Here is a 21,889-nt window from a genome sequence, read left to right as displayed (position 1 = left end):
TTTCATTTAGACTGTCAAGGAGGATTTTGAAATAGGTGAAGAAGTGCTCAGTAAGGACCAGCTCAAAGACAGAATGAGGGGAAGAGACATATAGATATACTATATATATATATGTGATGCTGCATGTCCTGCTCTTGATTCATACAACAGGATAATGTCACATCTTTGGCTGGTGTCAAAACTAAAACCTTATTTAGCCTGTGTATAGACACAGCCTCATCGCTTCACTAATCAGCACATACAGGCTTTTATTTATTGCTTTTTTTTAAACTCCATAAAATATGAGATGTGAGCACTATTTGTTCCTATTACATGAAGCAAGACGTAAAGAGTGATAAAATGCAATGGGGGTTCGGAACATCGATTGTTGTTAATTATTCAAGTAAATTCAAGCAAAGTTTTTTTTTCTGCAACAGCCTAATAGATTTGAGAAGGCATGATGCTTAAAGACTGACAAATGGTAAAATAACTGCCTTAAATAAAATTTGCTTGATACAAATGATGTTAATTTGTTTGCTTACTTGAAAATACAAAAGAGTAAACATTCTGAACGTAGAAAAAGCAAAATCAATGGTTTTGGTGTTTCTTCTGCAGCCCTCCGTCCAATGCAGGTTCCTCAAACTGGCCCTATGTCCCCTAAACTTTGACAGCCTTTGTTTTAGAAGGGTTAGGGGCCACTGCCGGCCAACCAGGGAGAGGCTCTCTTCAAGCACAGTCACATCTGGACCTTGTTTCCTGTTAGCGGTAGGCTGACGTCAAGCAGAACTACTGGGACGCTAAACTCCACCATCACCACCAGCATGACACAGACATGGCACAGCATGATAAAAAACAAGACGAACAAACAGGTCCTCCTGGCTCTCATCAACCACTGACAACTACTACTACTGCTCTTAATGTAACTACTGAAGCGACAACCCCATACTATTCTACCCAAGACACTGACAGCTGGAAGGTTTTTCAGTGAGACAGCAACCCCTTTCCCCTTTGGTCCTGAAAACACTAGACCATTGCCATCTTTAAATCTCACGGTTTATTTAAATGAAAGTATTTTTCCATTATGTAAATGTAAATTAGGGCAGCTTGGTGGCTTAGCTGTTAGCGCTGTTGCCTCACAGCAGGAGGGTCCTGGGTTTGACAGGGGCTGTTTGATGTGGAGTATGCATTTTGTCTCACTGTTAGCGTGGGGGTCCCTCGAGGTGCTATGGATTCCTCCCACCACCATGCCATGTATGGTGAGACGACTGGAAACTTTAAACTGCCCTTTGTGGTTGTCTCGCGAGCCGTCAGGAGTGTCTTTGATTTCTGTTTTTAACAACTGTCCCATGAGAAATGCCCCTCGCCTTGAAGGAAACGGCAGTTCTCATAGGAAGCAACTGACAAGTTTTTGTATGACCAGCTTGGTTATGACAGCCATTGTTTTCCAACAGGCGGAAATTATCATACGATTTAAAGTAATTAATCCCCCAAAAAATCCTGGCTCAAGATGTTAAGGCAGACGGTTACATTGAAAAATAACCTGCTGAGACAAATGTCTCAGGCCAAGAAGTCTTCACCAGACACATACCAGTTAGTCTACCAGATGCTGCTATTATACGGGAGCTCCTTTGTGTTGTCAAGACCAGCTCAAGTGGTGAACCAGTGAGAGTAGGTGGTGAGCCATAAAGCTCACATCACTGTAGCTAATGTGTTTAATGCCAGAGAAGCCTGTTCCAGCCAGCTGGGAGGTCCTGCCTGTTCCTTACCAGGTCTGTCCTCAGCCAATGATCTGTTCCCTGACCAAGAAAGCCTAATAAATAGGGCGGAGCCAGGTCCTGTCACAAAGCCTTCATTGAGGGCGGGATTAAAGCCTTTTGGCCCTTGTTTTTTTTTTCTTTCCCCCAAACGTGGGTCCAAAACAAGCAGCATGTAGCAAGACGAGCAGCTCTCCTCTAAAGCCACTTATCATATGAATGTACTGGTGTAACCCCTTAGCCCTCCGCTGACAATGCAGGGCTATTGACAGAGCCATGGGAGAGGATGCTGCTGACTGGACCTGCAGTTAGGGCCTGTGGGGAGCTGAGAACCTGCTGAACACTTCATTTCTAGCAAGCTAAAATAATTAGCCCAATTGCTTGAAACTCTAACAGAGCCCAATTGTAAGAGGACTCTCATTAGGCAATCAGAGACTTGAAGTACTTCCAACCCTTGAAAGAATTTAGAATGATTTGATCTAATTTGTTGGCATCACAACTTTCAAAGAGCAGTGTGATCTTTTTCTTTGGCCCACCAAACTGTGACTCATTTTGGCATTTAACTTTGCCTGCAGTCATGCTCACCCTGCAGCAGGTCATTCTAGCCCCCCCCCCCCGACAGGGACGTCTTGCAAATAGCAGCAAAACAACTAAGGCTAGGTGTGTTTGCAGATATCAACAGCAGAAAAGACAGTAGAGGAAGACTTAAGACACTTGTCTCTGAGCACTCATGACCTATGGTTGACCTTGGACCCTGTGTCACTGGAAGAGGTTATCAACTTGCTAACTGCTAATTTGAGCAACAGCACAATAAACTGTTCTGTTTGTGTGAAGCCAGATGGTCTGACAGGAAGAGCCGGGATTAATCCTGCTGGTAGTGACATGACTTCAACTGTTCCCACCAAACACACAACAAATACCTATTCCAGAAGCACACGCACACACAGCAAACACCTACCACACCAGAATACACATAACACCACCCCAATGCAGAAAAAGCACCCATAATACAAAAACAGACACGTACACAGTAGAGATGCAGGGACATCTCTCTCACTGGCAGTACTGATTCTGAGCCAGAAACTTAAAGTAGCGGCCCGTACAGAGTACTGATCCGATTCATTACATTGACTGGAGAGTGTACACACAGACCATTAGTTTGGGGTCAATGGGCAAAATAGAGATGAAAATTTTTTTCCCACCATTAAAGAAATAGCACACAGGTTTTTGTGCTCCAAAAATGCAAGCCATTTTAATTATGTTATGTTGCTCCTGGCTAATGGTATTAAGATTTTAGTTGGGTAAAATCTCTGATACTGAATATTCCACTTTAGCCTGATATCGGTCCGATAGCCGCTACCGCTACTGATATTGGAATCAGTGCATTTCTAGTATACCCACACTAAAAATGCACACAGAGCACACAGAGAATGCACACACATAAGCAACAAATAGAGTAAAACACACGGCAAATGCATACAAAGAACAAAACTAAAATGTATACACCACAACACTTACTGCAATCACTTAATGTACAGAGCTGAGGAGAATCCCCCGTCCTTTTTTCTACGTGACCCACATTATATTTATTTATTGTTTGGCTTTCCCCCCTCATTTTCCTCCCCATTTGTACTTGGCCAATTACCCTATTTTCTGAGCCGTCCTGGTCACTGCTCCACCTCCTCTGCCGATCCGCAGAGGGCTGCAGACTACCACATGCCTCCTCCGATACATGTGGAGTCACCAGCCGCTTCTTTCCACCCGACAGTGAGGAGTTTCACCAGGTGGACGTATAGCGAGAGAGGATCACGCTATTCCCCCCAGTTCCCCCTCCCGAACAGGTGCCCCAACCAACCAGAGGAGGCGCTAGTGCAGCGACCAGGACACATACCCACATCTGGCTTCCCACCCGCAGACATGGCCAATTGTGTCTGTAGGGACGTCCGACCAAGCCGGAGGTAACATGGGGATTCGAACCGGCGATTCCTGTGTTGGTAGGCAACGAAATAGACTGCTAAGCTACCCGGACGCCCTCACATTGCAAATTTTAACAACCTGTCGTATTAATGGGAAAAATCCAACAATACTAGAGTGTTCAGGCTGGCGAGGCAGTGTCTTAACTCCTTGCTGTAAAATGACAGTGGATTAGTCAGTGGCCAGACAGCCATACAAAGCTGGCCTGAGATCAGGCCTACTACTGAACAGCTGACAATTCTGCACTTAATTAAACCAAGCATAGTCCAAGGATTTCCACAGGCTGAGAGCTGATTAGAAACTGCCCATTCATTTCAGCGCTCCCCTGGTATTGTCAGGATGAAAGAGTCCCTTTATATGTAATCAGTCCCCAGAAACCACAGATCTGCCCTGCCAGGGTTGGGCCACAGTCCATCAGTAAAAGGGTCTAGCTGGGAAGAAGACATTCCAGGACATGACAACCAATTAGAGGTCGATAAACAGAGCCACCTGATGTCAGCCGACACTATTCAAAATGTACCAAGAGCAAAACTCCCATGTCTCTAGTCAGCTATAAACCATATGTGAAACAACCATCCACAGGTCCCAAATGCAGGGGGAAATTCCAACCCAGAGCTCAACATAGCTGTCATACTTACTTATGATTTATATCAGCCCTTTCTGACAGTTTAATAGTAACATGCCTCAAAGGTGAAGAAAATATGGTTCTGTCTATGAAGCTTTTGGTTTAGTGGATATTACAGTAAGGCACATTTAAGTACTGAAAAATCAGACCTTACAATCCATCCATCCATTATCCAAGCCACTCATTCTGCTCTCAGGGTCGCGGGGATGCTGGAGCCTATCCCAGCAGTCATTGGGTGGCAGGCGGGGAGACACCCTGGACAGGCCGCCAGGCAATCACAGGGCCGACATACACACACATTCACACCTAAGGACAATTTTAGTATAGCCAATTCACCTGACCGGCGTGTCTTTGGACTGTGGGAAGAAACGGAGCCCCCGGAGGAAACCCACGCAGACACGGGGAGAACATGCAAACTCAACACACAGGACGACCCAGGATGACCCCCAAGGTTGGACTACCCAGGGTTCGAACACAGGACCTTTTTGCTGTGAGGCGACCACGCTAACCACTGCGCCACCATGCTGCCCGACCTTACACTTCATTCAATTCAATTTAGAAAGTTGGGGTTTTCTCGGGATAATACAACTTTTCTAGAATAACGCTTCTATTTTCTACAAGGCATAATGCAATGGAAAAGCATTGTGCAGTTGGAATTATAACCCAGCCAGATTCCTCAACTCCAGGACAAAAGGCATAAGCTGTGAAATAGCAACAGCTTCATTATATCTTCAAAGGAAACTTCCTAATACATTTAAGTTCCTTTTCTAGCACCGTGTGATCCTTCATTTGTTTCTGCCTGGCGATTTGTTAAAGCATAAGTAGCTAATTGTAGCCCTATAGATGTCTCACAAACAGATGCCTTTCTTGTGGGTACCCATGGTGCCGCTCGGTGTCTCCAAGCTGGAGGAGTCAGGACTTCCTAATTGGAAGTTCCAACTGCCCAAGATGAAAGGAACACAGCTTTATGGCAGCATGTTCTGGTGAAACAGTGAGTGAGGATACCACCCGACTTGCCGTCTGGAAACCGGGACAGTGAAAATACTCAAAACCCAACTCGGCTATGATCAAAAGCACTTGTACTCACCAAAGTACAGCAGACATACAAGAAATGTGACCAAGGTAATTTGAGGTACTGTGTTAAAAGCCAAGGAGGGACAGGACAGACTTTGATATAATGTGATCACACTTAGGTTATTATAAATCCAGTTTTGGCCACAATACATACTCTCGGGTCCCTTTGAAAACCAAACGACACACCTTAATGTGCCTCTTAAAGCCTCGATCCTAAAAAGGTATAATTTCATAAATGTATGCTCAATTTCAATCCCCATGTTTAATGCTCCTAAATTCCACAAAGCTTCTTTGGAGCACATTTGGGAGGGTATTTTAGATCGTGTGCATACCTAGTTTGTATTCTGCTAGCGGTGGTCTGATCCAGTGTAAAATGATCCTCTAACCAGACCAAAGTTGGATCCAACAACGAAGGTAATGTCAACACTACATATGGTATATGACACCAAATGCGACTTAATGTTATTAGTGGACAAGGATCTTTATTGCTGTTGGAGAGAACTATGGGGCTGTTAATTGAGCCTAATGCTATTAAGCCACTGTTTTGGCTCATCCCACCAACATCCACATACTGGATTCAATGCAGATTTCATGCTCTACTAGCCAAAAGCCTGATGTATGTCTGGTGGAAAGTGCCAACGTTTTTAGTTGGCACAGAAAATACCACCTTCCTAAAACCATAGTTTACCTAATGATTTCACATCCTACTAATTGGTTTCCATCTCACAAAGTGCGGAGGCAAAGTCGACACAACTAAATGATCACTGATGGTTAGATAATCTGGTAGCTAAACAAATCTATCTCATCTTAACAGGAAAATATTTCAAAGGAAGAGAAATTGTTCAAAATAAACAAAATACAAGTGTTGGCACATTGATTGTATAGTCTATATAAAATAAGCTATTTTGGATGTAGGCTACAGCATGTGGATACAGAGTCAAAACAATCTCTACCTGTTTAAAGAACCTTTTCTACCCAACAGTCAAACATTTCCATCTCCACCTGTTCAATATTGCCTCTGATGAAATCCTCTGATCGGTCAACCACTCTTCAAGGGAGGGTTTTAAATGGTTGCCAAGTCAATGTGTGCTACATATGCTGTAAATATGATTACTGCAGCACAAAAACCGGGGAACAGGACGGTTTAATGGTTAACCGAGGACAGTTAACCTGGGAAAGATGCTTCATCTGCATCTGCTCCTGGGAAACTGCCCTGGCTGTCAGAGGGAAATGGGCAATTAATAAAAGGTTTTAAAAATAAGACTCAGACGACTCCATCTAGAAGAAACATATCTGATAGGTTTAATATAGCGGAAACGCTTTATTGAAAATGCTGTCATCCACATTTAAGATATTACACACTCACAGTGTCAGGTTTAATATGATTAATGTGCTGTGCTGAGAGGGCAGTGGTAGAACAGACTGTCTTCTGAGTGCTTATGTGGACTTTAATTGGGCTTTGCTTAAGATCTTCACCATATGGCACAATCATGGATCCTTCCATGCCTACCCCCCGCCACCATCAAACACGGCTCTTCAATTTCCTAGTACAGATCTATCCCTTTTATTGCTTCACTTCTTCAAGATCATCATGATTCTATCTTACAGCATCTTGTTGTAGCTTAAGGGTAGCCGTTAAATGCTTAGGGGTGAAGAATATAGCCTATTATTTCATCTATGTGAGCCCATGCAGGGCTCAGACCTCAGCCCAGTGCAGGAGGCCCTATCCCCAAACAATGCAACCACTTACTGCTGGCGGTGCCTTGCAAAGGCAGGGAATAGCAGCTGGAACCTCATCTAGCATTCCCTGCCACACGCTAGCCAGTTAGGGAGAGCCCCCTCACTCCGCTGAGGCCTAATTAACACAGGCATTCACAACAGACACCTCCGCCTGATGAAAAATGTAGAGGTGACATAAAACAAAAGGAAAGCAGAAGCGGCACATCAGTCCAAGTATACCAGCTTTCTGTTAGCGCTTCTCTCTCTCGCTTTCTCTGTGTGCGTGTCAAAGAAGACATGAAAACCAAATGAGCGATGATTACGACAGCAGCACATGAAAACACTGGAAAAGATGTACAGGAGATTCCGCGGGAGGAGAAGTGATCTGATTGGTGGAGATCTCTCTGCAGCACCACATTTCATTGGTTATTTCTGTCCACTGCAGAGAAACTAAGGACCTAACAAAGAGAGCTCTTTTTTGATGTGCTTTAGATGGAGGAGGCGGCTGCTGATCCACGATTAGGATGAAAAAAAATGTTTTATTCATACCATGCCATTTCAGAATGGTGTTTTTTCTAAGACTCTTGACATCAACACCAAACAAATGCAATGTGTTGGTGTTCTGGGCAACATGGTGCATTCTGCCTGCCATTTAGTATATAGTACCTCGACCAGAGCTTTACGTGATCTTATTCAGTTTTTCTTCCCCACTTGTGCCAGCTATCAATGCTTCTAATTTGACTCATAAGGTTTTTGTCTTCTTCACTCAGGGGTCAGCAGACTTTGGAAAATGTTTCTTACACTACTCATGCTGGCCTTGCTCTATGCAAACACACATCTACAACATTATGTCACTGCTAAACGGTCCTTGACACACACAGCTTATGAAAGAATAGAGAGGGAGACATTTTGATAGTGAAAAAAAAACTGCTCATTTTTCTTTACTAAATTCAAGTTGGAAAAAAAATCATTCACAAGAACTTTTTTGAAATTCACTGTCCACCGCTAGTGTACCCGTTATCACTATTTCACCAACAAACGAGAGTTCTGGAATAAAAGGGTCTTTAACTGGTTCCAGGCTTTTGTCCTAAAGTGGCTGACTGGGTAGATTAATTTACCAGCCACATTCTAAAAATCAACAAGCCGTTTAAAGTGTAATAGTAATGTTAAATGAGGGCTGGTTCCCTGCCATAATGGTTCCCAGAAATATGTTACCAGCCCAGCGTTCCCCCTATCACAGCAGTTAGTGGGTGGGCTGCCTAACAAATCACGAACACCCATCCACTAATCCCATCTACTGTGAAATGTGAAAATCAATGTTACAATTTTTTCTGAAAATGAAAACACATGAAAGAAAAGCTCATTTTACTGTACCATATAAATACAGGTTTTCAAAAGGATAATATCTGTAGCTGTTTAATATTCTGTACATGACATGCTACTTTGTACTGTATCCATGCAGGAGTTGCAGCACCATGCAGGAGTTGCAGCACTGTTGACAACGCAGATGAAACGCTCTGGTATTTTGGTGTTGACCGGACCGTGGTGGGATGTCTCATGACACCGACTACACCCTTTTCTATTCAAATTACAAATTAATTTTCACTAAAAATGCCTGTTACATTCCACACAGCTACATTTCAAAACATTTGACTCACTGTGGAAGACTAATCACACTTTCAAACCGCATGCTTTTTTAAAGACTATAACGCCGCTGTTGGGCGAAAATGATGTATTTGTAAATTTTGCAATATAAGGCTTGCTAACACCTCAATGTTCCCAGATATGAAGTGTTTAACATTCATTCATTCATTATCCAAACCGCTTATCCTGCTCTCAGGGTCACGGGGATGCAGGAGCCTATCCCAGCAGTCACTGGACAGCAGGTGGGGAGACAGACTTGGACAGGCCGCCAGACAATCACAGGGCCCACATATGCACACCTAGGGACAATTTAGCATGGTCAGTTTACCTGACCTACATGTGTTTGGACTGTGGGAGGAAACTGGAGCACTTGGAGGAAACCCACACAGACACGGGGAGAACATAAAAACTCCACAAAGAGAACGACCCAGGACAACCACCAAGGTTGGACTATCCCGAGGCTCGAACCCAGAACCTTCTTGCTGTGAGGCAACTACACTAACCACTGAGCCACTGTGCCGCCAAGTGTTTTACAACGCTTGTGAAAATGTAACGTATGGTATGGTAACAAAATGGTGAAATATAGTAATGATTTTTTTTTAATTCTGAAGATACGTGGTTTTTGATGATAATTACCACAGTGAAATTGACTATTTGCAAGCGTGGTGAAGCAGAGGGCTTTGGGCTTTAATGGTAGCCTCGGCATGTCAACAAAATAAAGGAAAGGAAGCAAGTCAGGCAAAAAAATCCAAGCTCACCCACTGACGGAAAATTTCTTGGACTTCCAGGGGAAACACTGCAGCCACTAATTCGACAAAGATTTACCAGCTTTTGGGTGATTTCCAATATTTATCCCCAAGCCTAATAAGCATCTCCCATCGAGAGTCAAGAGTTTATAGAGCTTTGATGTCAGTGACCGCCATATTGTCTGTCCCAGTCAGAGGTCTGGGAGGTTTTTCTCACCTCCAGCTGGCTGGAAGCCCGAATCAGCAGCAGCCAATACATTGAAGTGGATGAAAACAAACTTTATATCTGACATGTACACTGTCCTTCAAAAAGTTAATCTTCAAAATACATCATCCAGTGCATAACATCTGGAGTAACAGACTTGCTGAGTATCAGGATACCTACCACTGTTTAAAATGTTTGATGATGCAGAACCCACATTCCCCACATGGTTGCAATTAAAAGCATTCAGGAAATATCAGCGCAGGTAGTTAAAAATGCCTTTCCCCAGTAACTATCCACACCATATGATGAAATGTGCTCTGGCATAGAGCATGGGATCATAGACAGCAGACTTTAGCAAAATGCTCCATATTCACACCGTTCGATAGACAACCTGTGAGTTCGCCGATACCTAGTGCCATCGCCAGTGGAGAGCTCCATCCTTAGCCTATGTAATAGAAATTCTAATAGTGATAATTAATATTTGGTCATTATTGTTTTTAAACACTATTTTGAATAGCTTGTTACACTGAAATCCGGTCAGGAAAAAAAAACCTGTTCCCATGGAATGAAGTTAATAGTTTGTTTACCTATAATTGTAAATAGGTGGAAAAAGTGAGAGACTTGAAATCGCCAGTGGCATCGCACCATTGCAAATGGCTTCAGAAACAGTATGCAAATAATATTTCTATCAGTGATCAATGTAACTTATTTTCGACCAACTAAGCACAGCATGTGAAAAGGACCAAAGGCACAAAAAAAACCTCTACTCAGTTAGGCTTTGCATTGCCCAGAACAGAAAATTGGTTATCCAAGGTGCAACGGAATTTGTCAATTCCTGCTGAAGCAAAAAACTTTACACCTAGTAGAAAACAACAACTGAAAACGCTGAATGCAGTTATTAATGGAAAAGCATGACGAGGTGGCACCACCGGCCTGCTTCATAAGACAAGATCAATTTTAATAGGGATACTTAATTGTTCAGCACCACGCAGACTCAAAAACAGCCAATTAGTATTAGACAGTGCAAGAGACTGTGTATTATGTGCAAAAGCTATATTCTCTCTCAGACCCTCTCCCTTCAAGGGTAATCCTTTCTAGGTTATGTGCTTCGACGAGGGAGTGGCACCTCCACCTCAGTTTCTCCAAAACTGATCAGCTGGTCATCACTGCCAAATATATTCCATCCCCAGGGACATATTGATCTAACTCAGTCAATAATCATGCCTTCCAGATTTCCAAGGAACCATGGAGTGATGATTGACAATCGGGTCATTTTCTGACAATGTTATGTGCTGTTCCTGACGCTTGGCTTTGTACAACATCCAAAAGCTCTGACTGTACCTATCAAGAGCATGTATGCAGCTTCTGGTCCAGGCCCTATCCATCTTTTGGTTCAACTACTGCAGTGCACTTCTCGCTGGTCTCCCTGTCTATCAAGCCATTACAAAGAATCCAGAATGATGCCAAACATCTGACCTCTCTGTGTCCTGTACACTGGCTTCTATCTGCTGCCTGGACAAAGATCAGAACCTTGCTAGTGGTTTTATGGGCAGTTCAAGAAACTACACTGAGGGCGTCCAGGTCGCATAGCGGTCTATTCCGTTGCCTACCAACACGGGGAGCGCCGGTTTGAATTCCCGTGTTACCTCCGGCTTTGTCGGGTGTCCTAGACACAATTGGCCGTGTCTGCGGGTGGAAAGCCGGATTTGGGTATGTATGCTGGTCGCTGCAGTAGCGCCTCCTCTGGTTGGTCAGGTCGCCGGTTCAGAGGGGAGGGGAAACTTGGGGGAATAGCGTTATCCTCCCACACGCTACATCCCCCTGGCAAAACTCCTCAATGTCAGGTGAAAAGAAACGACTAGAAACTCCACATGTATCGGAGGAGACGTGGTAGTTTGCAGCTCTCCCCGGTTCGTCAGAGGGGGCGGAGCAGCGACTGGGATGGCTCAGAGAGCGGGTGATTGGCTAGGTAGAATTGGGGAGAAGGGGGGGGGGGAGAAACTACATTGACATAAGGGCAATTCCACCAGTGGTTTTGTGTATGCGTAGTCTGTACTGATGAACATAATTGTTTGAAGCAATAAAGTTCTCGATGTGTTAAATGAGAAAATCCAAGTGTAAAATGTTAACACAGAAACATTTGAGTTGCACTGATGATGAGATGAGATGCAGGGGTGCTTAAAGTTTGCTAAGTGGAAATGGAGTTATTTATTCTGAGCCATATATATCATCTAACCATTCCTTTCACTATATAATGTCCTAAAATACATCAGTACGGAGGATGAATACACGGTGAAAGAATGGTGGATAAGAAATAAACATTCTTCGAGAGGCAGCATCAACAATTAAAATGAAAACGTTAACTGCCAATAAGTGCCGAACTCAGTAAAAAAGAAAAAAATCTGTATTTTCGTGTAACAGTTGTCTTCTCTGGCTTCTCTCAGTAGAAATAAACAAAACCTGAGGAGCCGTCCCCATATCTTTGACAGTGGAGATCACATTTACCCTCACTGCTGCTAGCTACATGGCTGCCCACTGTTTCCATTGTGTTTTGGGATGGGTTAAATGGGGGCCGTGCCTATAGTCCCCGGGTCCTATATTCCCCGGGTCCTATGTTCCCCGATCGGGGAACATAGGACCCTTTCGAAAAAAAAGGGTCCCATGTTCCCCGTTTTCCCCTAAAAAGGTCCTATAATCCCCGTTGCAATAGACACCGGGGAACATAGAACCCTCTTTTGGAAAAAGGGTCCTATATTCCCCGCTGTTTCCAGGGGAAAATAGGACCTTTTTCCAAATAAAGGGTCCTATATTCCCCGCTATTTCCAATCGAGGAACAAACCGGGGAACTTAGAACCCTTTTTGCAAATTATTTCCTTAACGGGTCCAAAATAATAAAAACTGGGGTCATGGCTGAGTTGTTGGCTACGACAATCTATTCCTCCGCTGATTAAATTAGGCCGTATTACCATTGTTGGCTGTTGTATATCGCAGGCCACCTTGAGTGCGCATCCAAATTCGGCCTAGAGGAGGCTGTAATTTACTTTATTGTTATTTCTTACCAATATTTACTGCATTTGCGCATTATAGATCCTTCTGATTGGGACTGTTGGCTCCCTCGCAACTTCTGCAGTCACCCCCTGTCGGAATTCGGCATGGTGCACCATTTCTCCGTCAGGGGGATGCACGTGTTCCCCAACATCGTGCACAATAATGTTAGCATCCACGTCCTCCACTTCAAATCTATTTGTGATCAGTGGCACTCTACAGTTCCACCTCCAGCACCTCCATCTAATGGTGTCTTGATTGGGGTGCTTCTGATATCTGAAGTTCTCATGTACCAACACTTTGCCCCCTCGATCACCATCCATAACTATCGCCATTGTTTGTCTTCTTGTAGGCTTGTAAGCACATGACAGTGAGTCCACGAGTTATCACCGATAACAACCGATTCTTGCAAATTGTTGCAAGTTGGCGGGCGGTTTAGACATTGGTGAATTTTGATCGTGTGGTTTAGAACGCCAGGAAACTTGCGTGCAGATGACCACACATCCACGACAAGTTTTAAATATTTCCAAACTCGAAATCATGTGTGCATTTGGCTATTTATAAATTATTTTTCGAGCAAAATGTGTTTTGTGATTCAGCTTTAGCGTTGTTGATTAGCCTTTCATTCATATTTTGTCAAAAAGGCATATTCATTAGCCTAGGCCTATGTCCCGTTATTTCTGTAGCATACAGCATCTTAGAATCTTAAGAGACCAGGCAGATATTGTTATTATTTTATTGTTATTACCATGCTATACTAGCCTACTTTATAATTATAAATATTTCAATTATCCAATTTTTAGCATTTCTAATATAAGGCTATATTGTTATTATTATTATCATCATCATCATCATCATTATTATTATTATTATTATTATTAGGCTATTATCATTATTATTATTATTATTATGTTATTATTATTATTATTATCATTACAATTATGATGCTTAAAGGGCCTTAATGAGCAGATGGTTTCTATCTAATATCTGTCAGATGCTTTTCCTAATAAGCTGGTGGTTATAATGGGAACGACGGCTTTCTAGGGAACATTGAAGAAGTGGGTCGGAATTGGCCTATTGTCGGTATCAGCTACCTTTCGCAGGAGTCTATCCCTGGAACAATGCGCTAGACCTCTGGGAGATGGACTGCTGAGGACGGAACACAACACCTATCCTCAGCTCCCAGAACTTCTCGCACAATGTGCTACTCATACGCTGAGTTGGCGGCACCCGGGATCGAACTCACGAACTTGCGATCCATAGGCGAGAGCTCTACCGACTGAGCTATGCCTGGGTACAATTGCCCAAGGAGCATAGGCTTACTATATTACATTCAGACACAGACGAGCCAGCTCACCTAGTCGGCGAGGCGCATTTTCCTCGATAAGTGACACATTTCACGCATAAATATCAGAGAACTACCGGGGTGGGTTATGCGCCCAAATATAGGCTATAGCCTAATAAGTTGAAATTGGTTTAGTGTCGAAAGTTTCCACATACTTTAGCCAACCTGGACGTTGTGAATTCATTTTTGTGATATAAAAAACCGGGGTGGGTTATGCGCCCAAATATAGGCTATAGCCTAATAAGTTGAAATTGGTTTAGTGTCGAAAGTTTCCACATACTTTAGCCAACCTGGACTTTGTGAATTCGTTTTTGTGATATAAAAATAGAAATCGTATGATTCATTGTCTTCTTAATAATCTGCCCTAAATACTGCATTATTGAAAATGCACTTTTTGCGCCAAACAGCGTCAAACCTGCTGACCGGGGAACATAGGACCTTTCTTTAAAAAAAGGGTCCTATGTTCCCCTAGGGCACCCGGGGAACATAGGACCCTTTTTATAAAGAAAGGTCCTATGTTCCCCTGCACCTACAAAACGGGGAACATAGGACCCTTTTGGGGAAAAGTGGGGAATATAGGGCCCTCTGTATACAAAAAGGTCCGATATTCCCCGGTCTCATACAAAGCGGGGAACATAGGACCGGGGACTATAGGACCCGGGGACTATAGGGAGGACCCCCAGTAGGCCCACCTACCAGTATAACCTAGCCATTTCCACCTTCGCTCAAAGTTCAATTTGCACAGCACTGGACACTTCAGCCACTTTCTTGTTACTTTGCAGATCGTTTTCCATATTAAATCACTTGGCAGACTTTCTTTCAAAAAGACTTTAATGATGAACTTTTTAGGCAGAGAACTTAGACCAGGACTTGAAATTTAGGACCAGCACAAAGTATCCATCAACGGGGGCCGCTTACCTTACACAATAGGCTAATTGCCTAATAATAATAATATGTGCTTCTCAAAAAACTAAAGGCTTGTGGAGGTGCTAAACCAAAAACATGAATCAAAGACGAACATCAAAGGATGTAAGGTAACACTCACCAAATGGTAAAAAAATAACAGAGGCAGTCCTCTATTTCACCATTTTATTGTTTGGCATCAGTCATTAAGGTTTCTGAAGAAGACCACCCGGCCAAGTTAATGACTGATGCCAAACAATGAAATGGTAAAATAGAGAATTGTGTCTTTTTTTCATTTGATGAGTGCTACCTTACATCCTTTGATGTTCTTCTTTAATAATAATAATAATAGTAATAGTAATAGTAATAATATCAATAATAATAATAAATAATACATAATAATAATAATTACAGCCTAATAATAATAATGATAATAATAATAATAGCCTAATTATAAAAGAGGCCTAATAACAAATAACAATTGCAGGCATAATACTATCAATAGTAATGCTGATAATAGGCTATTAATAACAAAATGCTTCTAGTAAAAGCTTGGCTGAAAAAGGGTTGGTCTATGGCAGAAGCCCCCCAGAAAAGGCATGGTCTAAAACAAAAATCTCCAAGGCCTAACTAGGCTAACGTTAAGGCTTTTTTCTTCTTCAAAAAATCAAAATGAGTAGTCCTAGTCCATTAGGCTACTCAGCAAAGAGGGGCTAAAACCCTGGATTTGACATTGCCGACGCTGCAGGACCCTTTGCGCATTATAGATCCTTCTGATTGGGACTGTTGGCTCCCTCGCAACTTCTGCAACCACCCCCTGTCGGAATTCTGCACGGTGCACCATTTCTCCGTCAGGGGGATGCACGTGTTCCCCAACATCGTGCACAATAATGTTAGCATCCACGTCCTCCACTTCAGATCTATTTGTGATCAGTGGCACTCTACAGTTTCACCTCCAGCACCTCCATCTAATGGTGTCTTGATTGGTGCGGTGCTTCTGATATCTGAAGTTCTCATGTACCAACACTTTGCCCCCTCGATCACCATCCATAACTATCGCCATTGTTTGTCTTCTTGTAGGCTAGTAAGCACATGACAGTGAGTCCACGAGTTATCACCGATAATAACCGATTGTTGCAAATTGTTGCAAGTTGGCGGGCGGTTTAGACATTAGTGAATTTTGATCATGTGGTTTAGAACGCCAGGAAACTTGCGTGCAGATGACCACACATCCTCGACAAGTCTTAAATATTTCCAAACTCGAAATCATGTGTGCATTTGGCTATTTATAAATTATTTTTCGAGCAATATGTGTTTTGTGATTCAGCTTTAGCGTTGTTGATTAGCCTTTCATTCATATTTTGTCAAAAAGGCGTATTCATTAGCCTAGGCCTATGTCCCGTTATTTCTGTAGCATACAGCATCTTAGAATCTTAAGAGACCAGGCAGATATTATTATTTTATTGTTATTACCATGCTATAATAGCCTACTTTATAATTATAAATATTTCAATTATCCAATTTTTAGCATTTCTAATATAAGGCTATATTGTTATTATTATTATTATTATTATTATCATCATCATCATCATCATCATCATCATCATTATTATTATTAGGCTATTATTATTATCATTATTATTGTCATTATTATTATGTTATTATTATTATCATTGCAATTATGATGCTTAAAGGGCCTTACTGAGCAGATGGTTTCTATCTAATATCTGTCAGATGCTTTTCCCAATAAGCTGGTGTGGTTATGATGGGAACGACGGCTTTCTAGCGAACATAGAAGAAGTGGGTCGGAATTGGCCTATTGTGGGTATCAGCTAGCTTACGCAGGAGTCTATCCCTGGTACAATGCACTAGACCTCTGGGAGATGGACTGCTGAGGACGGAACACAACACCTATCCTCAGCTCCCAGTAGGCCTGTCAGATAGCATTTGAAATTCGAATGTACATTCGAATTATGGTAATAATATTCGAATTTGAATATGAAAATATGAAATTCGATTTTTTGTAATATATTTTTTTAATATATTTTTCCCCCTTATTAATATTATTATTATTAATGCACACACGTTTAAATGTAAATAAATGATGGTTTCGTGAAACGTATTTTATGAAAATAAGCATAGCCTACATCCGTAGTAAAACCGGAAATTAAAAAGCTCTTGTCAGTTCCCACGCCGAGCGGGCGGGCTCATAGAACACAGGAAATGGCGGAATCCGAGAAGAACGTTGGCTGTGACCCAAGCGCTAGCACTAGCACTAGCACATCTCCTGCGAGAGTCATTCATACTCCACAACATCTGAGAAGTTACGTATGGAAATTCTTTGGGTTTTGGGCTGTTAATGGGAAAATCGAAGAGAGAATATATCCACACCTCGGGAAGATGGCTCAGAGATACCTCGCCGTGCCAGGGACATCCGTGCGCTCTGAGCGTGTCTTTTCTGATGCGGGAAACATAGTCACCAAAAAAAGGAGCGCTCTCGAGTCTGAACACGTGGGCGCTTTGGTTTTTCTCGCAAACCACTATTAGCACAACTTCTTATACTACTACAGTGAGTAGGACTCTTGATTTTATTTTTTTAAGCCCCGTGGGTCATGGATAATTTACTATGCCTATGTTACTTACGGTAAATTCGTTAACACCATCTGGCCTTTTCCTAGTCAGATTTATTTTACTTGTATGTTACTTAGAGTAGGCCCTAGTTAACATCATCTGGCCTTTTCCTAGTCAGATTTATTTTATGTTTAGGGGTGCTCAACAACAGTTTTTGGACTAATATGTGCGGACAATGTGCTGGAGTTGTATGTTGTCATAAATATGCTGTTAATAAAAACACGGGCTACAATAGACTTACTCTCTCTGTATTGATTTTTGGGGGTGATATGCAAATTCAAGGTATTCGAATGCCATTCGAACCTCAGTGTGTAATATTCGTTATTCGTTCGAGGCCTATTTTTGGCATTCGTTCACAGCTCTAGCTCCCAGCACTTCTCGCACAATGTGCTACTCATACGCTGAGTTGGCGGCACCCGGGATCGAACTCACGACCTTGCGATCCATAGGCGAGAGCTCTACCGGCTGAGCTACGCCCGGGTACAATTGCCCAAGGAACACAGGCTTACTATATTACATTCAGACACAGACGAGCCAGCTCACCTACTCGGCGAGGAGCATTTTCCTCGGTAAGTGACACATTTCGCGCATAAATATCAGAGAACTACCGGGGTGGGTTATGCGCCCAAATGTAGGCTATAGCCTAATAAATTGAAATTGGTGTAGTGTCGAAAGTTTCCACATACTTTAGCCAACCTGGACTTTGTGAATTCGTTTTTGTGATATAAAAATAGAAATCGTATGATTCATTGTCTTCTTAATAATCTGCCCTAAATAATGCATTATTGAAAATGCACTTTTTGCGCCAAACAGCGTCAAACCTGCTGACCGGGGAACATAGGACCTTTCTTTATAAAAAGGGTCCTATGTTCCCCGGGTGCCCTAGGGGAACATAGGACCCTTTTTATAAAGAAAGGTCCTATGTTCCCCTGCACATACAAAACGGGGAACATAGGACCCTTTTGGGGAAAAGTGGGGAATATAGGGCCCTCTGTATACAAAAAGGTCCGATATTCCCCGGTCTCATACAAAGCGGGGAACATAGGACCCGGGGACTATAGGACCCGGGGACTATAGGGAGGACCCCGTTAAATGCAGAGGATGAATTTCCCCACGGGGATTAATAAAGTACATTTTATCCTAATCACTCAATATTTGAAATGCGAAATTTCGGTTAAGAAAAAAATTCACACTATTACAAACTAAACTAAGGTAAGCCGACACACAATGTTATTGATAATGCAAAATGGTCTATATTTTATCCACTGGTTAACAAGCTAAACCCTAAGAAACCCATACAAATCATCCCAGGCACAAGAGACATCTGTTTTTCATAGTTTTTAAACAGTACATCAGAAAGCCATATTAGGCTAGGCCAGGGGTTGGCAACCTTTACTATCAAAAGAGCCATTTCTGGCAAAAAAAATATCTGTCTGGAACCACAAAACATATTTGAGCCTTATAATGAAGATAACACCGCCTGTAAAGTCTAAACCAGCCTATCAACACTACTAAGGGGTCTAAATGAGCATTCACTGAGTTTTACCATGAGGCTGCTTTATGATTATTTGGTACTTCAACTTTACATTCCCATTATGATAATACCATGTTTTGTTGCATTTAAGAAATTATAGTACCACAATAAAGAAAACTGTTTATACTTTTTGTTATTTTTATTACCAGCAAAACACAAAACTGAATAAAAGTCCAGTTCAGTGCAACGTAATCCTCTTTTTTCCTCAGCCACATAAAGCAACCAACCCTCGAGCCTGAGCATAAAGCATAACAGCTAAGGGTCATTCAATTCATTGAAGAAAACCACAACTTACTAAAACAGATACTCTGTTGTAAAATAATGGCTTATCATTAAAGGACAGCGTTCTCAGCTGTTTAATGTGATACCTGTCTCTGAACGTCACTTCCCTATCAGGACTGCCCTGCAAATTCTCCCCTGTGAGGCAGGAGCCATATTTGGATTATGTAGTTCATGGTTGAGGTAGGGAGACTCAAGACTAGCAACAGCTATGGAGGTGTGGCAACATGTAGAGGGAAAGGCGTCAGCCGTAGACATAAACTATGACGGACATTTTTTATTTTGATATACTTTAATGATCCCTGTAGGGAAATTCCTCTGCATTTAATCCATCCTAGCTGTGTAGCTAGGAGCAGTGGACAGCCGCAGTGCAGCACCCGGGGACCAACTCCAGTTCGTCTTGCCATGCCTCGGTCAGGGGCAGACAGGAGTCTTAACCCTAACATGCAAGCCTTTTTGATAGTGGGGAAAACCAGAGCACCCGGAGAAAATCCACCGTAGACACGGGGAGAACATGCAAACTCCACACAAAGGACGACTTGGGATGACCCCCAAGGTTGGACAACCTCAGGGTTCGAACCCAGGACCTTCTTGTTGTGAGGCGACAGCGCTAACCACTGTGCAACCGTGCCGGCAAATTTAGATGAACAACATTTAAAAAAAAAATGTATTAGGTGTGGAGAACATAAGAATCGCTTTAAGTCTACAACAATGATAAATTAAAATTAAAATGCTAAAAAATAACAATTTATTAATTTCCATATAATTTTTGTCAAAGCCACTGGAGAGGGGCAAAAGAGCTGCAGATTGCCGACCCCCAGGCTAGGCCTATATAAGGAAAAATGCCATCATTACATAGTGCACAACAGCCAAGAGAGGTGGAAATAATGAAACCCAGGTAAGCTCAGACATTGCAACATGTTTGATAAAATGTAGGGCTATATACAGTTTACATATTCAAGGAATTGTAGGAATTAGGTTATTTTAGGAACGCCCCTCTTTTGCCAAAAGAATCATCTTCAAGTTGATGGTAAAAACTGCAATGACATCTTTCAGTTCAAGAAACCGAAACCTTACAACTGCCGAACTGGTAAGAACAGTCTAGATGTTTAAACAGCAAATACGGGTAAACAGTTCCCTTAAACAATCATACACACATTTCAACACAGCCACCGCAGTACACACACACACCCCGAGGCAGACAGAGAGAGACAGAGAGAGAGACAGACAACTGTTTGATTCGATGAATCTCTTGGAAAAACCCGATGCTCACTTGTGAAACAGGATGAAACTCTGACCTTTTAAGTCGACACACATAACTCAGCCATATGGCAAAGACAAATTCTACAGGCTAAACACATTTTGAAAATTGAGTCAAATATCAAATGAAAAATTTAAAAAAAACTGAACCCTGCCACAAAAAACACACAGGCCTGTACCATCTCCAAAATATCACATTAATGAAAAAGAAAAAATTAAACTTTAAAAAAAAAATCCCTTTCCCCCCCAATTATACCTGGCCAATCACCCCACTCTCTGAGCCCTCCCGGTCCCTGCATCACCCCCTCTGCCGATCTGGGGAGGGCTGCAGACTACCACGTGCCTCCTTCGATACACGTGGAGTCACCAGCCGCTTCTTTTCACCTGACAGCGAGGAGTTTCACCAGGGGAATGTAGCGCGTGGGAGGACCACACTATTCCCCCAGTTCCCCCTCCCCCACCGAACAGGTGCCCCGACCGACCAGAGAAGGCGCTAGTGCAGTGACGAGGACACATACCCACATCCGGCTCCCCACCTGCAGACACGGCCAATTGTGACTGTAGGGACGCCCGACCAAGCTGGAGGTAACACGGGGATTCGAACCGGCGATCCCCATGTTGGTAGGCAACGGAATAGACCACTACGCTACCCACACGCAAGTTCAAACCTTTTTGTTTACACTTTTTGCATTTAAGCAATAGGTTACTAATAGTGGGGGTACTGCAGCACCCACAGCACCCCCACTTCCCAGATCCTTGTTTTATGATTATATCAAACGTTTATTTTTTATATATATAATGTAATCTGGACAAGTATGAGCTTTTCAGCACATGTGTACCCCTTTATGACCGCAGACGTAAACGGTGTGCTCATCTACGGCTGTAATCCGTGAAAGTCAATTGCTTAATGTGCGATGCCGAGTCTTTTAAAGTGCTTACCAACGGGAAAAGGTCTCTAAACATGTTCCTGGCTTAAGCATTCTCCAACAGCAGCTGCAACACGCTGCGGCTGCAGAGACAGCAAGAGGAAACATGCTCCAGGGAGTTCGGGGTTGTTTACAGACGGCAGTTCTTTAGGGCTCAACTCCCACCAGTTACTAGCAGAGACAAGGAGACAGCCCAGACCATCCGCAGGAAGGATAGCTTGTGGAGAATCCTCCAGGCCTCTCCTC

General features: G+C 42.7%; 1 protein-coding gene across 1 annotated transcript in view; it reads right to left on the bottom strand.

The window, feature by feature from the left end:
* The window catches only part of znf609a (zinc finger protein 609a), a 151,837-nt gene that overhangs the window by 86,417 nt on the left and 43,531 nt on the right, over positions 1–21,889 (bottom strand). The gene's annotated exons all lie outside the window — the stretch shown is intronic.

The sequence above is a fragment of the Lampris incognitus genome, chromosome 6, assembly GCF_029633865.1.
Source record: "Lampris incognitus isolate fLamInc1 chromosome 6, fLamInc1.hap2, whole genome shotgun sequence".
NCBI classification, from domain to species: Eukaryota; Metazoa; Chordata; class Actinopteri; order Lampriformes; family Lampridae; genus Lampris; species Lampris incognitus.
The sequence above is the reverse complement of the archived record's forward strand: the minus strand, read 5'-3'. Positions and strand labels throughout refer to the sequence as shown.